A 5996-nucleotide genomic window follows, 5' to 3' on the forward strand; every position below is an offset into this window, starting at 1 on the left:
AGAGAGAGAGAGAGAGAGAGAGACTTGAAATATTTTATTACTGGAGAAATCATGGTAAATATGAGAAGACATGAGTTATGAAACAAGGTGAGAATTTTGTAAAAGAAATTAGAGTGGGTGAGGATTTACGAATTTTAGAGAGAGAGGAGGAGAGAGAGAAACTTGGAAGAATATTTGCTGAAGTTACAAAATAGAAAGAATAATTTTCAACTCCCAGTAAATCCAAGAGTTGTTATGACATTCTATGAATTTATGGAACATTTTGTAGAATCAAGACAGACCGGACTTCAGAGATATTGTCACAATCTAGAAGAATATGCATATTCCACACCAACAAACATTAATACACGCACACACACACACACACCACAAACACATAGCATTGAGCTGTATCCAGTTGATTAGCGTTACAATCATGATTTTTTGCATCTCTTGATGCAGGTCATGCTATTGGTAAAAATATTAACCAATCAATAAAATACAACGAAATCAGAAAAATCAATTATTGATGGAACTTCATTAATTTCAAGGAAATTTGTTTTTGTAATTTTCCTGAAATGAGAATCAGACAATAATTCCTTACCAATGTTTCTTGATTTGGTATCAACTACAGAAAATATTTATAATGTATTGCAGAAAATGTTAAATAATGTAGAGTTTGGCACAAAACCTTTAAAGAAAAGTTAGATCCAAAGTTTGTTCTGCTTGGACAAAGATCTGGAGTTGTTACAAAACTAATTCAAGAGTTTCCGGGCATTAGAATTTGGCATTGCTTGAATCATTGATTACCAATTAGTCTTGATGATGTTATAAATGAAATCTAGGCCAACTGCTTCAGCTTTTGGCCAACATTTAATGCTACTATTTCTTTAAGTTTAATGAAAATCAGCTACAACTTAAAACCATTTCTACAGTGGTTTTGATATTAAAATACTGAAATTAGGCCATGGTTTTCAATCCACGAGAAGCTTCTTGTTATTTCAAATCTGTTTAAGTGAGATGAAGGATTCTTTTTTTATAAAGTGTATAAGTTTTCTGGTGAAAAAAAAGTTAAGAAACAAAGCATTCATAAGAGACTTACCATTAATTAGCAGATGAACATAGAATATTACCAAATGTAGTCCCAGGAAAAGAATTGGATTTCACAATGGTAACAAACACATTAAATGAACAATTAATTTGCAAAATAAAAAATTTAATGAACTGGCACATTGAGGGATAGACTTTAATGAAAATGAGAAATTTAAATCAATGTCATGAGAAAAAGTAACTGGGCTTAATTAATTTACGTGCTACCTGGCTCCTGTGCAGGTAGCATGTAAAAAACACCTTTTGAGTGTGGTCGTTGCCAGAACCACCTGACTGACCCTCATGCCGGTGGCACATAAAAGCACACACACACACAATGAGCTTATTTCAGTTTGCACCTACCAAATCCACTCACACGGCTTTTATCAGCACAAGGCTATAATAAGAGATACTTGCCCAAGGTGCCACACCATGGAACTGAACTTGGGACCATGCGGTTGGGAAGCAAACTTCTTTCCACACAGCTACACTTAATAATTCATTCCTAGTTTGATACACATTGCTTTGTTGATGATTGTTTGTCCATTTAAAATGTTTAATTTCATGTAAAATATATTCAGTTCAAAAACAACAATTATTTGATAGAATTAGAAAGTTATTCACTTTCCACCTATTTCTGTTTTCAGTAAAATGGATCTTATATTAAGCATTTTTTAACTGAGAAAATTATTGAAATTTAGGTTGTTTTTCTCATAGAAGGATTGATAAATAATCTTTCAATATCAAATAAAGGCAACAAGCTGGTAGAATTGTAACTGCACTGGACAAAATACTTAGTGGTTTAGATGGTGTAAGTCGTCGTTGTGCCATCCAATATGAGTCTCAGAAGGCTGTAATCTTGTTGGTAGTAAACCCAGATGAAAAACATATACAAGCAAGGTTGTAACTTTAAACACGTTTATTGTGGTCACACATATATACACAATGGAATGATAAATAAAATGGTTGCTGTGTAAGGGCCATGGTCTTCTGTGCTATGCTCCTATCTGCAAGCTGGCCTGTGACATAAGATAGAACCAGTCAAGTTGTGTCCTCATAGCTTACATGTCAATGCAGAAAAGAGGAAGAGATGAGGTCACGTGTCTGAACCTTAATGTTGCATAATGCCCTCTATATCTGGCCAGCTTGTTTGACCTGCTGTTAAGATGGGTAATGCGCCTACAGTGGCATTTTGTTCACCTTTATGTTCTGAGTTCAAATTCTACTAGGGTCAACTTTGCCTTTCATATTTTAGGGTTGATAAAATAGTACCAGTTGAGTACTGGGGTTGATGTAACTGACTTATCCCTCCCCAGAATTGCTGGCCTTGTGCCAAAATTTGAAATCAATACTAACTAAAAACTTTTAATTGTAAAAATATTTAATTTCATATTATGTATACTAAGGGTACACGTGCTTCTGTATCAACAGATTTCATCTACTCCTATTTGTATTTACCTTTGTATCTCATTTTGTGGGAAATAAGGAAGGGCAACTGCTGTGTTGATGACATCTATTAAGACAGAAACATGCACTTCTATTAAGACAGAAACATGCACTGCTTTCATGTATGCCTTCTTGTGCTTCTAAACACAGCACATCCACATGATATATTCTCTCCAGAGGAATCCTGAAGTAAATCTTGATGTATATTCATTGAGTATGATACGTAAATGGCTGTTTTAACCTTTTACTGCTTCTGTTATGCATCTTTTACCTTTTACCTGTTTCAGTCATTAGACTGTGGCCATGCAGGAGCACAGCCTTGAAAAAATCTTAGTAGAACGACTCAACCTCAATACTTATTTTGACTGCAAGTCTAGTACTTATTCTATTAGTTGTTTTTGCTGAACTGCTTAGTCACAGGATGTAAGCACATCAAGACTGATTGTCAAGCAGTGCGTATGGGGGGGGGTACAAACAGACAGACAGACAGACAAGCAGACAGACACACACACACACATTGTGTGTGTCTTTCTGTGTTTGTCCCTCAACCATTGCCTGACAACTGGTGTAGGTGTGTTTACATCCCCGTAACTTTGCAGTTTGACAAAACAGACCGATAAAGTAAGTACTAGGCTTATAAATAGAAACAAAATAGAAAAAATAGAGGTACTCGGGTTGATTTGATTGATTAAAATTCTTCCAGGCAGTGCCCCAGCATGGCCGCAGTCTAATGACTGAAACAAGTAGCAGATAGAAGGTACACAGTATAACACATACAAACACATGAGTCAAGGAAGTTCTCGTCTGAAACTGATATCAAAACTCCAGACAAAAATATGCCCCACCCTACCAGAACAAAACAAAACAAAAAATGGGATGGTCTCACTTTGAACACCTTTAATTCTAACTTTGCTCCGAAGTCTGCTGGGAGCAGGACATCGTATAATCTGAGGAGTTGCGAGAAAATACCGAAACACTGTCAAGGAATCTGGCCGATAACAATGCTTGATGGTGGTGGTGGTGGTGGTGGTGGTGATGACGGTGATGATAATGATGACGTCGACGGTGGCGACAACGATGAAGACGACGTTGACAATGATAAGCATTATGCTGACTAAGTCAATATTGACGACGACGACGATGATGATGATGATGATGAGGGTAATGACATCAATGAACGACAATGTTGATAGACATTCAGTGCCAGATTCTCATTGTCAGTCAAAAGGCAGCTCACACAATTGTCCTCTCTCTCGTTTCTCTCTCTCTCTCTCGTTTCTCTCTCTCTCTCTCTCTCTCTTTGTCAACATTAATTACCAAGACGGGTCGCGTTGGAATGAGAGTTGGGTTGGAGGGAAAGAGAAGGGGAAAGAGGCAGATAGACATGAGAGAGAGAAAGAGAAGGAGAGAGTGACAGAGAGAAAGGAGAAGGAGAGATAAAGTGAAAAGAGAGAGAGAGAGAGAGAAAAGAGCAACGGAACAATGGCCAAGAGTGCGGCGGCTGAGCAGGAACTATCGGAATGGTAAACAATATAAATACATTGTTGCTGGGCGTGCACCATGGGAACGGTAATATGGTGAAGCAGAGAGAGAGAGAGAGAGAGTAGAGTAGGAGGAAGTAACAAGAAGAGCGATAAAGTGATGAAAGGAAGGAGAGAGAAAGAGAAAGGGTGGTAGGTTTAAGGAAAGAGTGCGCGCGCGTGTGCTATACACACACACATACTCTATGTGTGTGTGTGTGTGAGAGAGAGAGAGAAAGAGACAGGACTAGCTGGAGGTATGCAAGCCACTCGTTGGTGAAGGAGGCGGCGGCGATGACGGCCGTTAATTACAAGAAGGAATAGCTACAAGTTCAGTGGAGTTTGCAGTGTTTAGCGCCAGATTCTTACACTCTGAGTTCGCGCGTGCACGTGTGTGTGTGTGTGTGTGCACCTACATACACATATGTACGTGCATGTGTATAGATATATGCATGTGTATATACATGTGTCTGTATGCGTTTAGTGCGTGTGTGGACTCTTTTGGATGAGGAGTTGGAAACGGTCTGTGTTCCTGTGATGGGTGAAACCCCGCGATGCCAGCATCTTTAGATTAACATTACGTCTCCATCTATCTATACACACACACACACACACACACACACACATATATATATATATATATTATAAATAGACATTATATATACATTTTATATATTAAACACATCCACTTGCATATACAAACACAGGATTTCTGAATTATATTCTGCAGACGACATTTTACCAGGAAGGATTTGTAAACACACCTCAATCTGCAAATAATGAATTAAATGCAATAATTAATTGATACATTAATGATGTTGACATTAAGTGTGACGACGACGACGATGGCAACAGTATCATGACGACGATGAAGATGATGATAATGGTGGTTGTTATTGAACGGTGAGTATGTTTTCGATTTTTCCATTGCGTGACCTATTATTATAGATTAATGTTAACTGATCGATTGATCGATTTATAAGATTATTTATCGGTTGATCAGTGACTTGTAGCAAGCAATCACACACGACTTCTTAACTGTATTGATATTTGACGATCGATTCATTGATATCTATTCAGTAAAACGTAACTAACCAATCTAATTTAAATGATGTTTAATAATTAATCGATCGTTCGGTAAATCTGTTATATAATAAATCCGTAATTAACATTTAGTTTCATTTCTATGATATCTGTTGATCATTCAATGAATCGATGTATAGGTATGGCAAGACATAATTAACTCCATACACTTCCGCCTATCTAAACAGCGGTGATTGATTGATCGATCGATCGATTTTATTGGAAGACTAAACTAATCTTGTCTGACTGATGAATGCAGACTGATCTGTACACAAGCGCACACATTAGCACATGTTGCTTCTTTCTATATCGCTCTGTCTCTATGTATGTGTGTGTATGCATATATACGTACATGTATGTGCATACCTACATCTAGCTGTATATATAGATGCATATCTGGGTACAGGACGTTGCAAACAAAACGTAGACAAAAAAATAATAACCAGAGTACAGAAAACACACAGGCCACATAGAGAACATTTCCTTCATCAGCTGCCCCGATTCTAAAACTAAGCGTTTCGAAGAGTTAGGGCAATATATATATATAATAATACAAATATATATATATGTATTTGCATATTTATTAAACACAAGAATATACATACACACATGTATGTGTGTGTGTATGTTCATAAAATATAATTTGCATACATAAACACACACATACACTCATACACACACAGACTGACAATTATTCGGTTGCCATAATAAAACTCCGAGTTTCGGCAACCGAATAATTATGGAAACCCGGAGTTTTATTATGACAACTGAATAATTGTCACATTACAGATAAATTCCTCTATTTACATAATATCGAGGTCTCATTCATTCTTTTGTTGTCTTACCATTACTATTAATATATATATATATATATATATA

General features: G+C 36.8%; 1 protein-coding gene across 4 annotated transcripts in view; it reads left to right on the top strand.

The window, feature by feature from the left end:
- The first annotated feature begins 4247 nt into the window (after nt 1–4247).
- The window catches only part of LOC106868200 (uncharacterized), a 137555-nt gene continuing 135806 nt past the window's right edge, over nt 4248–5996 (top strand). The window contains exon 1 of one of the 4 annotated variants that reach the window (XR_008265018.1): nt 4248–4937. The gene's annotated coding sequence lies outside the window, so the exon portion shown is untranslated. The remainder of the gene's footprint in view (nt 4938–5996) is intronic. The other 3 variants (XR_008265019.1, XR_008265020.1, XM_052971099.1) reach the window with 3 other exon arrangements.

The sequence above is a fragment of the Octopus bimaculoides genome, chromosome 10 (genome assembly GCF_001194135.2).
Source record: "Octopus bimaculoides isolate UCB-OBI-ISO-001 chromosome 10, ASM119413v2, whole genome shotgun sequence".
Lineage (NCBI taxonomy): Eukaryota > Metazoa > Mollusca > Cephalopoda > Octopoda > Octopodidae > Octopus > Octopus bimaculoides.